This window comes from Lissotriton vulgaris, chromosome 5 (assembly GCF_964263255.1).
Source record: "Lissotriton vulgaris chromosome 5, aLisVul1.2, whole genome shotgun sequence".
Classification (NCBI taxonomy): Eukaryota; Metazoa; Chordata; class Amphibia; order Caudata; family Salamandridae; genus Lissotriton; species Lissotriton vulgaris.
Genome location: NC_141693.1, coordinates 61,060,213 through 61,084,129, shown reverse-complemented (window position 1 = coordinate 61,084,129; position 23,917 = coordinate 61,060,213). Strand labels below are relative to the sequence as shown.

The 23,917-nt window shown below is 53.2% G+C and overlaps 1 pseudogene across 1 annotated transcript in view; it reads left to right on the top strand.

Moving 5' to 3' along the window:
• Positions 1–23,917, top strand: part of LOC147710160 (E3 ubiquitin-protein ligase TRIM39-like) — a 141,073-nt pseudogene that overhangs the window by 96,936 nt on the left and 20,220 nt on the right. Inside the window, exon 5 of the transcript XR_015295851.1 lies at positions 22,575–22,627. The product of XR_015295851.1 is annotated as an E3 ubiquitin-protein ligase TRIM39-like (transcript). The remainder of the gene's footprint in view (positions 1–22,574; positions 22,628–23,917) is intronic.

Here is a 23,917-nt window from a genome sequence, read left to right as displayed (position 1 = left end):
GATCACCCAGACAACACGGCTATGGGACTCAGGAATACTGGGCACATTAGGCCGAAGACCCGGCTTTGATAAATGGGACCTGATAGGTTTCTCCAGGGAGAGAGATCTATGGACGGGTGGAACAGTTTTTCCGTTTCTTGATTTACAGCATGAATATTACCTCGTCGATCCAGAAACCTTCTGATACCTTCATGTCCACCACACTTTATGGCAGCCACGTATATATACCCATCAATAGGCTAATTCCTTATTTGGATGTAACACAATACGAGTAGGTTTGAGTGAGAATAGTTCTTTTTATTTGTCACATGATTTGAGTCCATTTCACTAATTATAATTTTTTCATAGAAAACGTTTTAAAAGAAAGAGAACAGCTGACGCTCACAACCCTTTCTCTACTTGTCCTTTTGAGTCTGAAAAGGTCCAGGGCTTTGAGCAAAATTCCTCCATTACATAGGGATTCATTTCCAGATTCAGGATCTCTGGACCGTTCTTTCTGGACGTAACTTTAATGGCAGCGGTCCCTAATGGGGAGGTCCTACCTGAAGCATCCCTGTTAGAAAACAGAATATTAGATGACTACATGGTATGCAAAGCGATCTCCTTAACGTATAAAAAACCTTATTAACAGTGCATCCGGCACATTGCTTCAGCTCCGGCAACGTTGGGTACTGACATAGGAGACATGGAGGATGAGGACTGGCTGGTAGCCCTAGCCTCTCCCAAAGAGATGGCGATCAGATCACGATTTCGTCTGGTGCAACTCAAGATACCACACAGGGCCTATGTCTTTTGACATACATTGGTCAAAATGGGAAGGAGCCCTGTTATCCAGTATTTGGGTGTCTTTCATAGATTCACATGCCTGAATCATTCCCCGTCGCCGAGACGGGAGCCTCCGGTACATAAAAAAGTAATGTCCTAAGGACATACATAGAGAATATAGGCCGAAGGGCCTCCCCTTTGGGGCCTTTCCACGTCCTTATGTAAAAAGGACCGAACTCTCATCGTTAGCCAATCAGCTCCGACCTCCCTCTAGAACCTTCCCGGGAGGAGCCTCCGTCCCTCAGATTTTCTACCGCACGTTGTGCTAGGGAGTCTCCAACCTGAGCTCTTCAGGTTTTTCTCGCTTCGAAGTCTCAAACTTCTCTGGAAGTACCTTTGTTCAAAAGAATAATTATCCTATCTTCGACTGCCGTCTCCCATGTCGGAATCCAATAAAAAGGCTTCATCCATGGCGGACTCGCAAAAGAAAGCCCTTCTCAGGGCCTGTTCCTCCTGCGGCAAGAAGCGGATTCAAGCGGAGGATAAGCACGATCTGTGCTTGTATTGCCTGTACCCTGACCACGTCTCTGACAAGTGTAGGGTGTGTAGAGCCTTCCCAAAGAAGACTGTAAAGGAAAGAGAGGCTCGCCTTCTCGAATGGCTCGACAGGCTTAAGGACCGAGACACTCTGGAATCTTCCGAGGGTAGTGTCTCCGTGTCCTCCAAAGTCTCCAAGAAGAGACCCAGGGAGCAGTCCCCTGGAGAGACAGACACTCCTCCCAAGAAGGCGCACAGGAAACCTTCGGAGGCACGTTCCACCACCTCCTCCGTGTCTGTTCGAGACGACCAGAGGTTCAAGAAACCCGCTCCATCTACTAAGCGGACCACCTCGGTCTCGACCACAGTGTCGACCACTACGGCCTCATCGCCCTCCGCGACGGCCACAACGACCACCACTGCGTCCTCAGGCGCACCGGTCTCCTCTACCATTCCTCTGAAGTCTTCGTCCAAGACGAAAACAGGACCATCGACGGTGTCCCCACTGTCTGCGTCATCGTCGCCTAAGAGGTCCAAGTCTACTTCAAAAGGTCCGCCTTCGCCGAAGAAATCTCATACCGAAGGATCGTCACCTAAACAGTCGAGGTCAAGTTCAAAAGGTCCGCCTTCACCCAAGAAATCTCAAGTTGAAGGCTCTACCACCAGTAAGTCGGCGGTTCACTTATCCCCGCAGAATTTGGTGCCATCGACACTGTCGGAATCGTTCAAGTCGCCAACCCAAACGGCGGGCGCGCCATCTTCACGCACGTCGTCGGAAGGGACCCCGGCGCCATCTTGGAGGGAATCCAGATTGGTCGAAGTCTCCATTCACTCAATTCCACCTTCCTCGGTTCCCCCAACGAAGGGGTTGACGCCCGAGCAGGAGCAGGTAGCACTGCAGAGTGAGGAGTCCGAGGAGGAAAACCAGCCCGATCCGGCCACCTCCCTATCGGACGTTCACGAGGACCAGGAGGAAGTCATGTATCAGGAACGTTCCGTAAGTGTCCGCACGGAAAACACCCCGATGATCTGTTTGCCCGTGTCTCTGGTCAACGATTTGCGCTGCCTAGTGCAGGACTATAAACAACGGTTCCCGGATGCCGACAGCGGAACCCAGGTGCCGGTCACCCAGGCGCAACCGTCTGCCTCGCGCCCTTCCGCTCTCCAGGCCCGACCTCGGAACCAACCCCAGCCTCGTGCTCGGCCCCAGCCTCAGGTAGAGGACTCCTCTGAGGACGAGGAGGAGGAGACGGACTTGGAGGAAGGTGAAGTGCAAGACGTCGACTCGGACCACAGAGACGACGAGGCCGATGCTGCGTCATCACACCATTCGTCTACCCCGGCATCCCCGCGACCGCGCCAGTCTGAAGCGACGGACGTTGGGGGTTTCCACAAACTGGTGGACAGGGCAGCTAAGAGGTTTCACATGGCGGTGGAATCCACGGAAACAGAATGCTTCCTCTATGATTTCAAGGAGCACAGCCAGAAGTCGGCCAAGTCTATTCCACTTATAGACTTCCTGTGGGAACAGGGCAAGAAGTTGATGCTTACGCCTGCCTCGGTGCCGGCGGTGGTTCCGCGCCTAGACAAAAAATATAAGGCCCCGATTACCGCGCCAGCCTGCCTGACCGGCCACCCCAAACCGGACTCGGTTGTGACTCAGGCGGCCCAAAAGCAATCCCGCAACCCATCCTCGCCGCTGTCTGCACCCCCAGACAAGGAAGGCAGGAAATTGGACACCATAGGCAAACGGTTCTCTACCACGTCCGCCATGACCATCAAAGTGGCAAATTCCATCGCCCTGCTAGGGCGCTACAACCGCCAGCTATGGGAAGACATTGCCCCCTACCTGCAAGACCTGCCAGCCACGGTCCAGGACGAAGTGAAAGCTCTCCTGGCGGAAGGACAAAACTCCGCTGCAGAGATCATCGACTGCGCCATCGACGCAGCCATGACGGGATTCCGCCAGTTGGCCGGGGCTGCCGTGCTCCGCCGCCAAGGCTGGCTCAAAGCAACGTCCTTTCGACAAGAGGTCCAATCTAAGGTGCTGGACATGCCTTTCGATGGTCAGATTCTCTTTGGGGAGAAGATAGACGAAGCACTCCAGGCCATTAAGAAAGATACCGATACGGCGAGGGCTCTGGGCTCCCTCCAGTCCCGGAACCAGTCCTTTCGGGGGGGCCGCTCCAGAGGCCAGTACTCCTACAGAGGTTCCTACCAAAATCGGTCGTCCTACTCCTACGGCAACAGGAACCAGCCCCAGCACAAACAACAGAACCGACAGTCGTCCTATGGGAGGTCGTCCTTCAGAGGCAAATCCGCCAAGAAGGGCACTGGCGGCCGCCAGTGACCATTTACTCCAGCCAGTCCCACCACCGTCTCAATCCTTTCAAATTGGAGGAAAACTGACCCACTTCCTCCCCAATTGGCGAAAAATTACTACGGATCGGTGGGTACTACAAATAATTCAATTTGGACATTCCCTCGAAATTGTCAACACCCCTCCCAACACTCCTCCGCTGAAGCGTGCTCACAAACACCTGCACCTCCTTCTCAAGGAAGTATCCGCCATGTTGGTCAAAGGAGCCATCGAAAGGGTCCCTGCGTCCCAGAAGGGGACGGGATTTTATTCCCACTTCTTCCTAGTCCAACAGAAAGGGGACAAATGGAGACCGATCTTGGACCTCCGGGCGCTCAACGCCTTCCTGCGGAGTCAATCCTTCCGGATGGTAACGATCCAGGAGATCCTGGGAGCGCTGGAAAGGGGAGACTCGATGGTCTCCCTGGACTTACAGGACGCCTACTACCATATCCCCATCCTCACAAGGCACAGGAGGTACCTGCGGTTCGAAGTAGCAGGCAGGCATTATCAGTTCAAGGTCTTGCCATTCGGCCTCAAATCCGCGCCACGTATCTTCACGAAGTGCTTGGCGCCGGTGGCAGCCTTCCTGCGACAAAGAGGTCACCAGGTATTCCCCTACCTGGACGACTGGCTGGTGAAGGCGCCTTCTCCGGAGGGCCCGACCGCTTCCTCCAACGCCTGCAGCGCACTTTTTCAACAGCTGGGTCTGACGATCAACCTCAAAAAATCCTGCACTACTCCATCAACGAGGATCACCTTCCTAGGGGCTACCTTAGACACGGATTGCGCAAAGGCTTTCCCCTCGGAGGACAGGACCAACAAAATACTGTCTCTGGCCGCGGCGGTGGCCAAGAAGTCTCGCATCAAAGTCCGGACATTCACCTCCCTGCTAGGGATGATGTCCTCCTGCATTCTCCTCATACCACACTGCAGGCTCCGCATGCGTCCCCTGCAGGAGGCTCTGGCGAGGCAATGGAAACAGAGTTCCGGCTCGTTCGAGGACATTATCACGATCACACCGGCCATCACAAAGGCCCTTCTGTGGTGGAGAAACCGGAAACACCTGACGGCCGGCTTGCAGTTCCTCCTGCCGCCGGCACCTCTGGTCATCACGACAGATGCCTCCCTGGAAGGCTGGGGCGCTGTTCTATTGGACCTTCGAGTCAGCGGCAAATGGGAAGCCCAAGAGAAACACCTACACATCAACCTCTTGGAGCTGAGGGCGGTGTATCTGGCTCTGCAGGCATTCCTGCCACGTATCGGAACTTCCCCGGTGCTCGTCAAAACGGACAACACCACGACGATGCACTACCTGAACAAACAAGGGGGAACGCGATCTCTCTCTCTCTCACGAGAATCGCAAAAAATCTGGAACTGGTTGGTGGCACACGGGCTCTCCCTCAAGGCGGAGTACGTTCCCGGGAAGGACAACACCATCGCGGACGCCCTCAGCAGGCAGACCTCTCTCTCCCACGAATGGGAGCTGAACGGCGACACAGTGGCCCACATCTTCTCGCAATGGGGGACCCCGAGGATCGATCTCTTCGCGACGGCAGGGAACGCCAAATGCCCAAGCTACGCAAGCTGGCATCCCCAACAGGGGTCGTTGGGAAATGCTTTTTCCATCGGCTGGTTCAGCGTGTTTGCGTACGCTTTTCCTCCGTTCCCGATGATACCGAGGCTCCTCAGGAAGATGAAGACGGAGCCGTGCACCCTGATCCTGATTGCTCCGTACTGGCCGAGACAACACTGGTTCTCGGACCTGCTTCGCCTTTCCATCAGGCCCCCGATTCACCTGCGACAACACCCGAACCTCTTAACGATGTCCGGAGGCCAGGTACACCACCCGAACCTCCGCTCGCTCAAATTATCGGCCTGGCTCCTGAGCACCGAGAGTTCGGAGACCTAGAGATCCCGCAGGACTGCAGGGCCGTACTAGCCAAAGCGAGGGCGGGCAGTACGAACAAGACCTACTCGCTGAAGTGGAAGAGGTTCTGCTTGTGGTGTTCGGAACAAGGCTTACACCCTCTACGGGTCACCCCAGTGCAGCTGCTACCGTACCTCCTCCACCTGGCTCAATCGGGGCTGGCTCACGCCTCCATTAAGGTTCATCTGGCTGCGATTTCTAGATTCACCAGGACCTCATCAGGACCTTCCCTATGGTCCAGTCGACTGATAAAGCAATTTCTGAAGGGGCTCTACAGATCCTTTCCGAGGCCTCGGAAAGTCCCTCCAACCTGGCAGTTGAACTTGGTGCTCAACCAACTCATGAAACACCCTTTCGAGCCCATACACCGGGCCACTCTCAAACATCTCTCCTGGAAAACGGCACTCCTGCTCGCCCTGACGTCGGCCAGAAGGGTCAGCGAACTTCAGGCGCTGTCTATTCAGGAACCGTATCTCCAATTCAGGCACGACCGAGTGGTACTCAGGCCCAACCCTAAATTCATACCCAAAGTGCCTTCAGACTTTCATCTGAACGAACCAATTGTCCTCAAGTCATTTTTTGCCAACCCTTCCACAGCGGCAGAAAGGGCGCTGCATTCCTTGGACCTAAAAAGATGTCTCAAATTCTACTTGGACAGAACCAAAGATGTCAGGAAGTCTTCTCAACTGTTCGTAGCCTACAGCAACCCGCGAATGGGTTTGCCCCTAACAAAACAGAGCATCTCCCGCTGGATTTCATCAGCGATTGTGTTTTGCCATGATCAGGCCGGACGGCCTTTAACGGACCGAGTGGCTGCCCACTCTACCAGGGCGATGTCCGCGTCGGCGGCACTCTTCGCTGGAGTAACGGTCCTAGACATTTGCCGAGCGGCGACCTGGAAGTCCCCGCACACCTTTTCCAGGCATTACTGCCTGGACATCGAACTGCAGAAGGATGCTGCAGTGGGACAAGCGGTGCTACGCCATCTATTCCAATAAGGTGAGCCTTACCTCGTCCCGCCATCCAGGTATGCACATTCTTCATGGTTTTTCTGCTATATGCATGACTGTATACTACCATGTTTCTCTCATGTTGTCTGTAATTTTATGCAGATCTGCTGGAGGTGAGAATGTGCTTTACCACTATGTATGTATAACTGCTGGCTACTCTGATTCAGGCATGTGAATCTATGAAAGACACCCAAATACTGGATAAGAAATGCGTTACTTACCTGTAACAGCAGTTATCCAGTATTGGTGTCTTTCATAGATTCACATGCAACCCTCCCGCCTCCCCGGTAAGGACTCACGTACCTCTATGTCTACATTGCGACACCCTAGCTGGGGACGTACGAAAATCTGAGGGACGGAGGCTCCTCCCGGGAAGGTTCTAGAGGGAGGTCGGAGCTGATTGGCTAACGATGAGAGTTCGGTCCTTTTTACATAAGGACGTGGAAAGGCCCCAAAGGGGAGGCCCTTCGGCCTATATTCTCTATGTATGTCCTTAGGACATTACTTTTTTATGTACCGGAGGCTCCCGTCTCGGCGACGGGGAATGATTCAGGCATGTGAATCTATGAAAGACACCAATACTGGATAACTGCTGTTACAGGTAAGTAACGCATTTCATTCAGCTTGCGTGCGGGGGTGTGGGGGAGAAGGCACCTCTTACCATATACTCTGGCACTGTTCATCAATACAGACTTATTGGACCTCAGTGGTGGCTTTTATAAACAGTGTCAGAGGCGGGGGCTCGTCTCCCTCGGCGAAGTGCTGCCTCCTGAATGTGTGGGAGGCCACGGATCTGGGCCGCATGGAGCAAATATGAGTCACTTTAGGCCTCATGGTCCCCAAAAGGAACATGGCAAGATTGGGGGAGCAGAATCACCACCACAGCTCAAGGATTGGAGGCGTGATATGGACTGGCGATGGTGGTGGAGATGGTGAGCTATGGGGGTCGCGGTTCCCACGTAAGTGGGAAAAGAGTTGGGGGTCACTGGAATGAACTTCTGCTCTGCTTCAGGAATGAGGTCCTCTGCAATGGCCATGGGCGGGAATGTAGTCACAAATGTATGTAGTGATGTAGACTTATGATAACATTGAGTTCCAACTTGTGTGAAGTACAAAGCCTGATGATATTGATTGGATTTTCCCGTCGTCTTATATTCAATAAAAAGATGTGATAAAAAAAAAACTCTACACTCCATAAGCCTGTACCCTGTCATGGTCCAGGTGTTGTGTTGCAAGGCATCTTATCACATGAGTCTACACTCTGTAAGCCTCTAAAATGTCAGAATCGGGCGTGGCCAAGATGGCGGGCGGAGAGGTCGCACTTGCCGAGAGCTCCTGGACCCCTGAAACCCTGCACCGCTCGCAGCCGCTGATTCCCCCCCCGGATCGGGCGGTGACTGAGCCTGGTGACCCCCGTGGTGGTGTGGAGCGATCGTCGAGCCTTGGGTGCCCCGCTGGAGGTGCGATTCCGATCGAGATAGCCTGGGGCGGAGCCCGCTGATCGGCTTGTGCGCAGCCCGGAGGCCGCGGGATCTTCAAGCATTTGGCCTCGGCGGTGTGACCGGCCGACTGTGAGTGGCCTGCCGAAGTGCCTGCACTGTGGTGATCGAGTGGGTGCCGAGGAGGACTTCGCCGGCGGAGCGGAGCCGAACGGAGGAGGGCGACGGAAGCGGAGCCGGCCTCCGACTACTACGCAAGTCGGGGGCTTGAGAACGCTCGCCTCGCGCGGCCGCTCCGGCCCAACCCTGGTCGTGGCGGAGCGGAGTCGCGCCTCCGGAGCATTTCATCATCCAGTCGAGCTGGCCCCGGCTGCTCTCGCCCCACGAGCCTGCCCTCCGGCTGTGTTTATCGCCCCTGGACTTGCGGCGGAGGTAGGCCTCATTCCTTGGGCGTTGGCCCATTGACTGTAGCGGGCGGCCATTTTGGGAACCTCCGACCGGCCACCCGGCCTTGCTCGTAGCCTCTGTGTGGCGGTGCTTCCTGGCTGGCGAATAGTTACCCTGACCCTAGTGGCCTCCTCGCTGAGCTGCGGCCATCGGTGGCTCCCGCACCGCCAGGATGTCGAATGCCAGAGGGCAAAGGAGGGGGGATCGGACTTTGCAAGACATGTTGGGACGCGGTGCCCTACGCAGCGGAGGTAGCCAGGCCGCCCCGACCTCCCCGGCCCCTGCTAGAGGCGCTGAAGGCGGAGAGCCACCAGTGACACGATCGTTCCTGGAGTCGCTGTTCAGCTCCTTACGGGAGGATTTTCAGACTTTGAAGCAGGAGGTGGCCGGGGAGGTCCGTGAGGTACGGAGAGAAGTGGACTCCCTGGGGGAGCGAGTCAACACTGTGGAGGAAGCTGGTCATTCCAGGGACGAGGAGATCACCCACCTGCAGCAGGAGGTCCTGCGGCTGCGGGAGCAGCAGATTGAGCTGCAGGCCCACGCCAAAGACCTCGAAAACCGGTCCAGGCGAAACAACATCAGGGTCCGGGGCGATCCGTCCGGCGAGGAGGGTGAAGACGTGACCGCCTTCCTAGAGGCCCTCTTCCGTGCAATTTTGGGGGAGTCGGAGGATTTTCAGGTCCGCATCGACAGGGCGCACCGAGTGGGCCGCCCTCGCAGAGCTACGGCGCCCCCCCCCCGGACATTTTGGCTTTCCTACCGGACTTCCCCCTGAAGGAGCGGATCCTCCGCGAGGCGCGGCGGCAGCAGCCTTTCCGCTTCAGAGACCACCCGGTGGCCCTCTATCAGGACTTATCCACGGTCACACTGCAGAAGAGAAAATCTTTTAAAATCGCTACGGACTTTCTCCGGGAGCATGGAACGCAGTACTCTTGGGGGCACCCCTTCCGCCTGATCTTCCGTTGGAACGGAACTTTGCATCAACTCCGGTCCCTCCAGGATGTCTGTGCAGTATTGGGCATCACGGCATCGGATGCAGACACCCCGGCGCCGCGACGTAGACGAAGCACCCGAGATGGATGGCAGCGGGCTAGGGAGAGGCGCTCCCCGCCACCGGAGCGGCCTGACTCGCCCACGATTCGGGCGGACATGTCGGCCGCCATCCAGGAGGCCTCCAGAGCGACAGCGAACGGCGAGGTGGCCTTGACGGCCTGAACTTACTCCGGGGGGAGTCTACACTAGCCTTTCACTATCGCAGGTGCGGGGGTTCTGGGAGGGGGGGGGGAGGGAAGGCGAGTGCAAGTGGTGGTGGCTGGACGTCCACTAGATTGACTTTCCACGGCCTTGTCCGATAAGGACCGGACTGGGACAATGACTTCTTTGAATGACTTGAGGAGCGGGGAATGGGAATGGGAATTGCAGGGGGGTGTTTTGAGTTTAGGGGTTTTGCAGGGAGACGGGGAGTTGGGAGCAGTGTGGGGTTGGGTGTGTGAAGTTCCAGGGGAAGGGGGGGTCCACCTAGTTGGGGGGTTTTGGGGTTTGGGGACTGTACCGTGCCGAAGGGATGTTTGCGTCGGTTGTGCGCTGAGGTTTCGTGAGGTGGCCTCTATGTTTGCCTGCTGGGCTTTGCCCACCATCATGTGCGTGTCAAGGGTTCCTCTCCCTGATGGCTCTTAAAGTGGTTACTTTGAATGTGAAAGGGCTGAATAACCCGGTTAAAAGGCGGGCAGTGCTGTCTCTGTTAGAGAACTCTCAGGCTGACATCTGCCTACTGCAGGAGACCCATTTGTTGGCCAAAGATTGTCCCAGACTGCGTACCCCCAAGTTCCCCACGCAGCTTTTCTCCTCCAGTGCTTCTAAAACGGCAGGGGTGGCACTTCTGTTCTCCAAGGGGTTCAGGGGGGAGATTTTACAAATGGTGGCGGAGCAAAAAGGGAGGCTCTTAGCATATAGGATTCGGGTGGGGGCACGGTAATGACTGTAGGCTCTATCTATGGCCCTAATGACCGTCAAGATCAGTTTTTGCACAGGGCACTGGAAGACGTTGCGTCCACCTCTGATAGGCACATGGTGTTAGGGGGAGATTTGAATCTGGTCTTTGACGCGGCTCTGGACAGGTCTGTGCAACGGCGCCACCAGTTGGGAGAGCTTTCGGGCTCGGTTCGCACCCGACTTGAGGAGCTGGACATGCATGACATGTGGCGCCGCCTTCACCCTGCGACCCGCGCGTACTCTTATTTCTCACACGCACACAAGTCCTACGTGCGATTGGACCATCTCCTTGTGACTGGCCCGATGCTCGCCATGGCCTCAAATGCCGACATGGGGGTCCTCTCTCTCTCTGACCACGCGCCGGTGGAGGGTACCTTCAATTTACCCCCGGCGGCTCGACCGAGAGGGGTCTGGCGACTCCGGGACACATTGCTGTACAGACGGGCGAAGGTGCAACAGATCCGCACGGCCATTGCTGACTTCCTGCGCATAAACGATAATGATGACACCTCCCGCGCGACGCAGTGGGCCGCCCTGAAGGCTGTGCTCCGGGGCGAATTTATCGCTATCTCCTCGGCGGAGAACAAGGATCGCCAGCTCAAGAGGGATGAGCTGACCCAGCAGGTGCGTGAGCTGGAGCAGGTCCATCATAGAACGGGAGCCCCCAGAGTCTGGAGACAACTGAAAGCCGCCAGGAAACTCTTGTCTGCCCTTGATATGGACCGAGCTGAGTACGCAATGCTCCGTCTGAAGCACAAGTACTACACGGGTGGCGACAGGTGTGGACGGCTCTTGGCCAACAAGCTTAGGGTGCAGCACCAACAGCACCGGGTGAAGGAGCTGGTCACCCCTGCCGGAGGTTCAGTCACGGATGTTGGGCAAATTGCGGATGTTTTCCGTAGTTTTTACGCTGACCTCTACACTGGCGAGGCCCCCTCCGCCCGGGCGGAGGAGGACTATCTGGACTCGGTGCCACTCCCGTCGTTGACGTCGGAACAGGCCCAGTATCTGGAGCGGGAGATCCGTATCGAGGAGGTGGTCACGGCGATTTCCCGGCTTAAGCCGGGCAAGGCCCCGGGCCCGGATGGCTTCATCCCTCTTTTTTATAAGACCTTCTGTCAGGAACTGGCGCCTCTGTTGACCCGCCTCTTCAACACTTTCTCGGAGCCGGGCGCCATTCCCCCCGAATTTCTCCAGGCCACGGTCTCCGTGATCCCGAAACCGGGCAACGACCGGACTGCCTGTGGATCCTACCGTCCTATTTCGCTACTGAACACGGACCTGAAAGTGTTTACTAGCATTCTGGCGGCACGTTTAGCACTTCATCTCCCCGGCATGGTCGACTCCGATCAAGCCGGCTTTGTGCCTGGCAGGCAGACGGTGGACAACACGAAGAGGGTGACTCATATTCTTGAGAAGGCCTCCAGGATCCCCGGTGAACGAATGCTCCTCTCGATAGACGCGGAGAAGGCCTTTGACAGAGTGCACTGGCCCTACCTAGAGAAGGTCCTGGGCAAGTTCGGGGTAGGTGAGAAGTTCCGGCACCTGATCTTCAACTGCTACCGGTTTCCGTCCGCGGAGGTCCGAGTAAATGGGGGCAGCTCCCGGCCTTTTCCTATAGAACAGGGTACACGGCAGGGATGTCCACTGTCCCCTTTGCTCTTTGCTCTTTATATGGAGCCGTTTGCTCAAAGGGTTCGTCAGAACCCCGATATCATTGGGGTCAAGATGGAAGGATTCCACCACGCGATCAGCCTCTATGCGGATGACGTAATTTTGACGCTCGATGACCCACGGAAGTCGCTGCCGGCTTGTATCGCGGAACTGGACCTCTTCGCCGAGGTGGCGGGCTTTAAGGTGAACCTCGGGAAGTCTGCTGCCCTCGATATTTCGCTGACCGGTGCCACCAGGGCGGAACTGCAGAGGCTTTTCCCTCTCAGCTGGTCTAGGGACCGGATTCCGTATCTGGGGATCCTGTTGGCACCCTCCCTCCCGGAGATGGTTACGGCCAATTATGCGGCTTTGAGTACGAAAATCAGAGAGGAACTGGGTCGGTGGGATAAGGGCACGTTATCGCTGCTGGGTAGGGTGGCCGCAGTGAAGATGACCCTTCTACCTCAGGTACTCTACCTGTTTAGGGCGCTTCCGCTACAGCCCCCCACAGGGTGGCTCGCGGAGACTCAGTCGGCCATTGCATGTTTTGTGTGGCAGGGCCGTAGGCCACGGATTAAAAGGAACATAGCTACGCTTGCGCCTGAATCTGGAGGGTTAGGGATACCAGATTTACGGAAATACTTCCAGGCCGCCCAACTGCGCTATCTGGTGGAGTGGAGCCGGTGGGAGTCAGATAAACACTGGCTGTTTCAGGATCAGGCGGTAGCAGGCAGAACGCTACAGGAGGTGCCATTCATGAGACGGGCTCATCGACCCCCTAACCTCTACGCCTCTTTTGTGACGCGTGTCCCACTTCGAGTATGGGACTCAGTGGCCACCAGGCATGACCTCACTACCTTCCCCACTCCCTTCACGACGCTGATTGGCAATCCGGACTTTGGTCCGGGAACGGAGCCTGGCGCTTACGACTGCTGGCGGGCGGCCCGCTGTTGCGCTCTGTATCACCTGTATGGACCGGAGGGTGTCGTCCCCTTCCAGGACTTACGGCGGGATTATGGCCTCCCTGAGACGGAGCGCATGCGGTATATGCAGGCGCGCCATTGGGCGCTACAGCCCCAAGTGCGCGTAAAGGCGGACCGGGAGATCACGGGGTACGAGCGCTGGCTAGTCACTCGCACGTCGGACACTAAGCTTATCTCCGACTTGTACAAGATGCTGCAGCCCCCCCCCCTTTCACATTCACAACCCGGGTCGGGAGCGCTGGGAACGGGAGCTCGGACGTGTGCTGAGTCATACAGAATGGGGTCACATCTCCTACCGCTCACGCCACTCTGCCTATCACACGGGGCTCACGGAGACCTTCACAAAAATTTCGACCTATTGGTATCGCACTCCTGAGAAATTACATGAGATGGATAGGTCCATACCTGGGACGTGCAGGCGTGACTGTGGCCAAATTGGCACGCTTACACATATTTTGTGGGATTGTCCCCTTTTGGCCTCTTACTGGGCGGAGGTCCTTGGCGAGGTTGACAAGTGTTTTGAGATAGAGCTGCCACGGTTCCCTGCCTACGTCCTACTGGGATTGCCGAATGGGCTGATGTACCCCCTCAGGTCTAGAAGGGGTAGACAGATTGTGATAGCTCTGGGGTCAGCGGTGCAAAACATTCTCATACATTGGCGCTCCACCACGCTCCCCACCGTTGTCGGCTGGCTGCATAGATTGTGGCATGTTCTGGGCATGGAAAAAATGTCATTGGTGGCACTGGGGGATACGGATGCTTTTGAGGAGCTGTGGGCGCCTTTCCATAGCCTGTTGTGTTCTGAGTTCAGGGAGATCACCTGCCCTAGGTATCTCAGGCTGTTACGGCTGACACCGCCACCGGATCCGCCTGTTTGATTGGTCGGAAACGGCGTCTAGTAGCGGAGTCCACCGGAGGGTCGCTATGAGGGGAGAGCAGATGAACATTGGCACGGTACAGGGGGTGGGTTGGGGTGCAGGAGTTGGGCGGTTTGTTGTATGGGTAGGATATGGAGCAGGGTTGTTTTCCCCGCCCTTTCCCCCCCCTTTCCCCTCCCCCTTTTTTCCCCTCCCCCCCCCCTTCCCTCTTCCCCTCCCCCCCTCCCCCGTTTTTTGTCTTCAACCACAAGCGCGCAAGCTGTGTTTCCATGCTGGATGGTGCCCTCCGAGGTGACAGAAATGCTTTGATGTATCTAATGTACTGTACGCATTGACTGTGGGGCACCTGTGGTTTTTCTTTTTCATGTCCTTGTTGTTTCCTTCCTTACCCTGCTTCAATAAAATACTTTAAACCTAAAATGTCAGAATCCAGGCATTGTATTACTGGTCTGCACTTTGTACACCTATCCCATGTCAGGAGCCAGGCGACATATTACAAGAGTCTACAGCCTGTGCCATGTCAGGAATCGGCATCGTATTACAGGTGCCTACACTCCGTACGCCTATACCATATTGTGGTCCAGACATTGTCGTACAGGAGTCTACAATCTGTAAGCCTATAACTTGTCAGAAACCAGGCATCCTATTACAAGGGTCTACACTGTGTACGCCTTTACCATGTAAGCATCTATGCATCGTAATACAGGGGTGTACACTCTGTAAGGTTACACCATGTCAGGAGCCAGGTGTCATATTACAGGACACTATACTTTGTAAGGATACATCATGTCATCAGCTAGGCGTCATATTACAAGAGTCAACGCTCTGTAAGGCTATACGATATCAGGATCCCTGCGTTGTATCACAAGAGTGCACAGTCTATAATGCCTACAGGCCAACAGCAGGCTCGGGCAGGTCCAGGCAGGTCAAGTTGGTACTGGTCAGCAGGGCAATTGCAGGGAGGTCTCTAGAAGCTTGTGGTGTCAATGTCTCTCACACAGGAGATCAGTCGACTAACCCTTAGAGCCACTCTGGGTAGCCTGTGACCTAGGCAAGCAGGTCCAACCCTTTCTCTTCAGACAGCAATGCAGTCATTCCAGCAGCAGGGCAGTCCTTGCAGCAGCAGGGCAGTCCTTGCAGCAGCAGGGTAGTCCTTCCAGCAGCGGGCAGTCCTTCCCGCAGCAGGGCAGCCCTTCCAGCAGCAGGGCAGTCCTTCCAGCAGCAGGGCAGTCCTTCCAGCAGCAGGGCAGTCCTTCTAGCAGTGGGGCAGTCCTTCCAGCAGCGGGGCAGTCCTTCCAGCAGCAGGGCAGTCCTTTCAGCAGCAGGGCAGTCCTTCCAGCAGCAGGGCAGTCCTTCTAGCAGCGGGGCAGTCCTTCCAGCAGCTGGGCAGTCCTTCCAGCAGCAGAGCAGTCCTTCCAGCAGCAGAGCAGTCCTTCCAGCAGCAGGGCAGTCCTTCCAGCAGCACGGCAGTCCTTCCAGCAGCAGAGCAGTCCTTCCAGCAGCACGGCAGTCCTTCCAGCAGCAGAGCAGTCCTTCCAGCAGCACGGCAGTCCTTGCAGCAGCGGGGCAGTCCTTCCAGCAGCAGGGCAGTCCTTCCAGCAGCAGGGCAGTCCCTCCAGCAGCAGGGCAGTCCTCCCAGCAGCAGGGCAGTCGTTCCAGCAGCAGGGCAGTTCTTCCAGCAGCAGGGCAGTCCCTCCAGCAGCAGGGCAGTCCTTCCAGCAGCGGGGCAGTCCTTCCAGCAGCAGGGCAGTCCTTGCAGCAGCAGGGCAGTCCTTCCAGCAGCAGAGCAGTCCTTCCAGCAGCAGGGCAGTCCTTCCAGCAGCGGGGCAGTCCTTCCAGCAGCGGGGCATTCCTTCCAGCAGCAGGGCAGTCCTTCCAGCAGCAGGGCAGTCCTTCCAGCAGCAGAGCAGTCCTTCCAGCAGCGGGGCAGTCCTTCCAGCAGCAGGGCAGTCCTTCCAGCAGCGGGGCAGTCCTTCCAGCAGCTGGGCAGTCCTTCCAGCAGCTGGGCATTCCTTCCAGCAGCGGGGCATTCCTTCCAGCAGCAGGGAAGTCCTTCCAGCAGCGAGGCAGTCCTTCCAGCAGCGAGGCAGTCCTTCCAGCAGGAGGGCAGTCCTTCCAGCAGGAGGGCAGTCCTTCCAGCAGGAGGGCAGTCCTTCCAGCAGCAGGGCAGTCCTTCCAGCAGCAGGGCAGTCCATCCAGCAGCTGGGCGGTCCTTCCAGCAGCAGGGCAGTCTTTCTAGCAGCAGGGCAGTCCTTCCAGCAGCAGGGAAGTCTTTCCAGCAGCAGGGCAGTCCTTCCAGCAGCAGGGCAGTCCTTCCAGCAGCAGGGCAGTCCTTCCAGCAGCGGGGCAGTCCTTCCAGCAGCGGGGCAGTCCTTGCAGCAGCAGGGCAGTCCTTGCAGCAGCAGGGCAGTCCTTCAAGCAGCAGGGCAGTCCTTCCAGCAGCGAGGCAGTCCTTCCAGCAGGAGGGCAGTCCTTCCAGCAGGAGGGCAGTCCTTCCAGCAGGAGGGCAGTCCTTCCAGCAGCAGGGAAGTCCTTCCAGCAGCGAGGCAGTCCTTCCAGCAGGAGGGCAGTCCTTCCAGCAGCAGGGCAGTCCTTCCAGCAGCAGGGCAGTCCATCCAGCAGCTGGGCGGTCCTTCCAGCAGCAGGGCAGTCCTTGCAGCAGCAGGGCAGTCCATCCAGCAGCTGGGCGGTCCTTCCAGCAGCAGGGCAGTCCTTGCAGCAGCAGGGCAGTCTTTCCAGCAGCAGGGCAGTCCTTGCAGCAGCGGGGCAGTCCTTCCAGCAGCGAGGCAGTCCTTCCAGCAGTAGGGCGGTCCTTCCAGCAGTAGGGCAGTCCTTCCAGCAGCAGGGCAGTCCTCCCAGCAGCAGGGCAGTCCTTCCAGCAGCAGGGCAGTCCATCCAGCAGCTGGGCGGTCCTTCCAGCAGCAGGGCAGTCCTTGCAGCAGCAGGGCAGTCTTTCCAGCAGCAGGGCTGTCCTTCCAGGAGCGAGGAAGTCCTCCCAGCAGCAGGGCAGTCCTTCCAGCAGCGGGGCAGTCCTCCCAGCAGCAGGGCAGTCCTTGCAGCAGCAGGGCAGTGCATCCAGCAGCAGGGCAGTCCTTCCAGCAGCAGGGCAGTCCTTCCAGCAGCGGGGCAGTCCTTCCAGCAGCGGGGCAGTCCTTCCAGCAGCAGGGCATTCCTTTCCAGCAGCAGGGCAGTCCTTCCAGCAGCAGGGCAGTCCTTCCAGCAGCAGGGCAGTCCTTCCACAAGCAGGGCAGTCCTTCCACAAGCAGGGCAGTCCTTCCAGCAGCGGGGCAGTCCTTCCAGTAGCAGGGCATTCCTTTCCAGCAGCAGGGCATTCCTTCCAGCAGCAGGGCAGTCCTTCCAGCAGCAGGGCAGTCCTTCCAGCAGCAGGACAGTCCTTCTTCTGAATCTTCCACATGTCCAGGAGTGTTCTGATGGAATGTTCTGAAGGTCCTCATTTCATACTGGTGGCAGCTTTTTGTGGGGAAGTTCCCCAACCAACCCCAACACTGGTTCTGGTCAGTTCTTCCCCATCCCCTGGTCTTGTCTTTAAACTGTCCAGGGTGACAAAGGCAAGGCCAGGCCTGATGTCAGTTTCCTTGTGTGAATCTTTAGAAGTGTAATTAGGGTGGGGTCCAGCTTCTCCCCAGCCATCCTATCAGGAAGGCCCTTCCCCCTTACATCCTTTGCTCAGTGTCTGGAAGGGTGTAAACCAACGCCAATATGTTTTTAAGGGAGAATCAGTGGGAGCTGGGAGGCTTTGACTGCAGAATTCATTGCATCCCACATTTGACCCATTAAAGGTCATCTGATGGATGCATTGTAGGTGTAAATGACCCCAGACTGGGATTGAATAAAGGGCTTTGGATGCACATCCTCGTGCACGTGGGGGCTTCCAGTGCACAATGGGTTCTTATTTAAGACATCTCGTTCTACACAGCTGTACACAAAGAAGGAGTCAAGATGGTAATATTATATATCAATAATAAAATGAATGCCCATTCCGACCCTATGGATCCCCCATAGGATAAATCACAGATAGATCCTATGGATGGCACAGACCAGTTCAGCCAAAGATGAAAGGAAGAATCCTAATTAGTAAGAGTGCCTCGAGGTTACAGCATATAGTGACATGAATTCTTCTCTCTCCAGAGGTACCATTAAACGTTCTGAACAGGGAAGACGGGGTTTGCAGGGGCCGGGATTGTGTGTTTATTGATCCAAGGTTCTAGAGCAGCGATGAAGGGGTTTAAAGATGTAGGTATTGCGTGTTAACCCCACCAAGGTTCTAGAGCTTAGATTATGGTGATTACACTTGCAGGGATTATGTGCCTGTCTCCCTCTGTAGTGATGGTATGTGGGCAGAGATCTCCCAAAGTACTGGAGCTTTTAAGCATTCATCATTGCTGATAACAATATTTCCATTACCCACTGTGTGCAGCGTAACAACCTGAGAAGGATGAAAGGATGAGTTTACCTTGCTGGATTTCACAGATATGTCTTACAGGTCAGACAGATGCTGGCAGTGAGCACTTACCTCCCTGAGCCCTCTTGTAAACTTGAGGATATATTTTTAGAGGAGTTTGTACTCTAAAGTTCTAGATCAGTGATGATGGAGTTTGCAGTAACAGAAGGTGTGTGCTAATCCTTCCAAGGTAGTAGAGGGATGGTTTATATATTCTTGTCCTCATATCCCCATCCAGCTAAGTGAGCTGTGAGCCAAGACGCCTCCACCCGGAGTTTCCAGCGTACATGCATGCTGAATATTTCTTATAGTTTTGCCCTTTTGTAGGAAGGAGAACTTCCCATTTCTCAGCAAGATAGAAGTATAATCATAGGATGTTACGATTTACTTTGCCATATCACAAAGGGACGCCATCTTTTCTCTACTGAGGCCGACTTGCAGTCCAAGTCCAGTCCACTGACATCTCTTACAGATCTTAGCCTTTCTGATACCTTTGGCGGGTCGGGCATAATCCATTTCTTACAGATTTCCTTTCTTGCTAAAATATCAGAAACAATATACATGGTTATATATATATATAAATATCCAAGTTTAACTCGTGCCAGTAAGGGCACAAGTCCATTTAAAAAAGGATAAGGCAGGAGCTTACCGTACCTTATGTTTTTCAGCCAATAAGTTCTTGAAACATCTGAGGTACATTCCCCCGGAAGAAGGCCAATAACGGCAATCCACAAACATGCCATTCGTATACTGTCCGCCTCTGTGTCACCGCACTTCTTAGGTTTTGATGGTTCCAACATGGTCTTTCTTAACTAACTTCGCTGATGACCAATAAGCTCTATGGAGAGTCAACAAATGAATCTTTTTAAGTGGTGCTGGTTTGACCAGAGTGTATAACAGATTTAAAGATACTCACCATAATTGCTCTGTAGCCAGCTCTGGAAGATCCTTTTCCCAGTGCAGGGATGGTCCTCCCATTTTCTCATCTGCTGTAAAAATAAATATCCAATACCACTGGAAAAGCTGTTTCTTAGGTTGTTGCTTAGCTCTCACCCACTCGAGAAAATCCTGCACTGAACAGCTCACCTCTGACAACTTTTTTGGATGACCGACAAAAACACAGCTGCAGGTAATTACATTTAGAAAGCCCTCCCCCCCAAACATGTCAGATATCTGTTGTTATGTGATGAGGGCATCACCCTCCCTGAAGTCTCCCCAAGTGGAAAAGTTGCCATGCTGGGGAAGATAACTAAGTTTATCTTTAAGCTACTCGGGGGTTCAAGGAGAGCCCTAAATTGTGCTGGTTCTGCTTTGTAGTCTATCCCGAGAATTTTCCTAAAGAAGACCCACACCCTCAGGGCTGTTAAGAGTACCTTCAACTTAACTTGCCTAAAAACTTTGGAACCCCAAACTTAAACAAAAAACATATTGAGGCCTAAATGCTTCAACATAACTTCATACAATTGACTCATGTAAGAATTATCTAGCTCTCCAGCCAAGAGCCGGGAATTCTTGAACTGGAAAGCATAACAGTCTCATCCAGAGCTGTTTTCATGAGATCCCGGCTCCCCTGGATGCCCATATAAAGCTTCTGTCCCTTCCTTGCTTCAGTCTCCTCCTTGCTTCTTTCATGAGATCCTGGCTCCCTCGGATGCCCATATAAAGCTTCTGTCCCTTCCTTGCTTCAGTCTCCTCCTGTGCTTCATTCATGAGCTCCCGGCTCCCCTGGATACAGCTTCCGACCTTGCAATTTCTGCAAAAGCGTTTTGGGGAAAGGAAGTGGTTTAGTGTTAAACAAGAAGATCACCTTAGGAAGAACCAGCCTCTTAATGATTTTCACTCTCCGTAGATACTGAGGGGCAGATTTTCCCACCTTTGAAGGAGAGCATCTCTATAATGGTGTTGTTTGAACACGAAAGATCTTTGTCAAACAAGAGACAAGAGGCACTTGGCAAAACAGGAACAGTTAGTTCGATTAAACATAGCGGCCGGAAGAACAGTTACAGGCACAGGGTCAAATTTCAATCACTCTGTAGCACTCTTATATAAAGTTCATTATTAGCAGGAAAATTATTCTGGCGATCCTTGTATGCTGAGGAATATAAGTTGCTGCCTCTGGAGTCATAAATTATTTTAAATGGATAATCCAGGTGGGCCTCGACCTTGCATGGACACAATGCGGCCAGTGGGTAACGTGTCCAGATGTCTCGCATGGGGAGCGCCCGATTGCTGTGTTCTGATTGGCTATATGCCCATTACAAAATGGGGTAATCCAATAATTGCCAGAAGATCTGGGTACAATGAGGTAATGAACAAGTGGCCGGGGACTGCTTTAGAGAAGAATAATTTATAGCTTATCATGTGTGTGTTGCTTAATTAAGTCAAACACTGGTAAGACATACCAACAATGAACACAACAACATACCCTGCTATCTAAGATAGCATTTTTCAAAACGTACAGTCAATGTAAAACACAAAAGCGCAAAAGAATTGTTTGTCTAGTATATTTAATTTCATATACTTGAAACAGATCAAAAGGTAATTTATACAAAAGGAAGGTACAAAGATTGATCAAGGGACGGGAGAAGAATGGGTGTGCTAGTGATGGGTCGGGAAAAGTGAATAGTCACTAATATTCAGAGTTTATACATTTTTAATGCTTAGGCAATGAACTAGTAAAGAGACCAGTACAGAAAGGCCTGTCCCAAACAGATTATTTAGAACATTTTTTACAGGTTTTTTGCAAATGCATAAATGCAACATCAAGCGGGGTGCGTCGACGTTTCGACTCAGCTTGTGCATAGGGGGTGACTTATACCTCCACTGTGAGTCTTCTTCAGGACGAAAGGGGGGCAGGGGGCAACCTAGGGGCGAAAGATCAACAGTCGGTTAACTGGCACCTATTACCCAATCCTGACTGAGCCATTAACTACTCAACCTCCAGTGGTTTAACTGAGATGCCTGTGTGGATCCAGGATTAGGTAAGTACTGTACCGTCACTCAGTTCTCTCCCGGATTGGGTAATAGGCGCCAATTAACGCACAGTTGATCTTACACCCCTAGGTTGCCCGCCCTTTCGTCCTGAAGAGGTATAAGTCACCCTCTATGCACAAGTTGAGTCGAAACGTCGACGCACTCCACCCATCAACAGCCTGTATCTCATCCCATCCCCTTCGCTTCATGTTGCATTTATGCATTTACAAAAAACATTTTTTATAAATAATCTTTTTGGGGCAGGCCTTTCTGTATTGGTCTCTTTACCAGTCCATTGCCTAAGCATTAAAAATGTATAAACTCTGAATATTAGTGACCATTCACCTTGTCCTACCCATCACGAGCACACGGATTCTTCTCCCGTTCCTTGAGCAACCTTTGTACCTTCCTTTTGTCTAAATTAACTTTTGATCAGTTTCAAGTATATACAATTAAATATACTGGACTTAAACAATTCTTTGACGCTTTCTTGTTTTACATTGACTGTACGTTTTGAAAAATGCTATCTTAGATAGCAGGGTATGTTGTTGTGTTCATTGTTGGTATGTCTTACCGGTGTTTGACTTAATTAAGCAACACACACATGATAAGCTATAAATTACTTTTCTCTAAAGCAGTCACGGACCACTTGTTCATTACCTGATTGGCTATATGCTCCTAACTAATGTGGCATCTGAATTTATGGTGTTTTCAGAGCACGTGTAACCCCTCCAGCCATGTGCATTATTGGGGCCAATCTCCGGCTGTGCGTACTTTATATACACAAGACTCCACCAGAAGCAGATGTAACCTGTTAGTCAGCCCCCCCCCCTCTCACTGAGCTAACCACCGCTCATAGACGACCCAATCTGAGGCTCTCCGTGGACTCACATGAAGCACACTGGTCTCACTGAGCTATCTGCCTTAGAACACCCACATCCTGTCATAAGATGTTAAAGGTACTTTTGGATATCGTTAGAGCTTTGACTGTTGTGTATGAACAGTAACTCACACTGAGCTCTAGTCCGCAGGCGCTGCTCTTAATACTGAATCTTATTTCAAGTACAGATCTTATGTGATGTTCTTTCTTTGTTCCTGTAGCTGTGATTGCTCTTTAATACAAAGATGATGTGTGTGTTATTACAGGTGTAATAATGTGAAGATTCAGAGCCCAGAGATGGTGGTGAAGAGTTATAAAGGTAAATATCATTGTGACGATTAGCTCTGTATGTTATGGTTCATGAAAATGATGTGGTATGGTATGGTTTTGTGTGGTATGGTATGGAATGTTATGTTCGTATGGTATGGGATAGGAAGGGATGAGATTGTGTATGGTATGGTATTGTATGATTTGGAACGTTACGAGTGGATGGGATGGTGTGGTGTGGTGTGCTATGGGTTGGTATTATGGTGTAATATGGTATGATGGGATGGTGTGGTGTGGATTTGTGTGGTGTGCTATGGAATGGTATGGCATGGAATGTTATGGTGGTATGGTATGGGGTAGGAAGGGATTAGATGCAATTGGATGGTGTGGATTGGAGTTTTATGGAATGGTATGTTATGGCGGTATGGTATGGAACGTTATGATTGGATGGTGTGATGTGATATGGGGTGGGATCATAGTATAATATGGGATGGCATGGAATTGCACCTCAGAATTTGGCATGTACTGCATAACACATTCTGTGTTCCAGAGTTCTAGCTCCAACAGTGACCTAACACATGCTTCTACAATGACCCAGCACATACTGACCTAGGGCATGCACCTACACTGACCTAACACAGGCATCTACACTGACCTAGCTCATGTACCTACAATGTCGTAGTTCATGCACTTAGCCTGAGCTACCCCATGCACCTACACTGACCTAGCGCATACTTCTACTCTGATCTAACGTATGCACCTATAGTGACTTAGTGTATGAACCTACACTGACCTAGCACATGCACCCACGCTGGCCTAGCGCATGCACCTACACTAACCTAGCGCATATATCTACACTGGTGTAGTGCATCCACCTACAATGAAGTGTAGTATATGACTGGTACTGTATACCTTGGAGTCGATCTGTCATTCTGTACCATCAAATGCAGTGTACTGACTAGTACTGTATTCCTTCGAGTAGCTCTCTTGCTCTGTATCATCTAATATAGAGTACTAACTAGTACAGTATGTCTTGGATAAATCCTGTTTTCTGTACCATCTAATGCAGTGTACTGACTAGTACTGTACTCCTTGGAGTGGCTCTCTCACTCTTTAACGTCTAATGCAGTGTACTGAGTAGTACTGTGTACCTTGGAGTAGTTTGCCATCTTATGCGGATTACTAGCTTCTACTCTATGCCTTTGGGGTAGCTCTGTCACTCTTCACCATCTAATGCAGTGTTCTGACTAGTACTGTATACCTTCTAATAACTCTGTACCATGTAATGCAGTGTACTGACTAGTACTGTATACTTTCTAATAACTCTCTCGCTCTGTCCCAT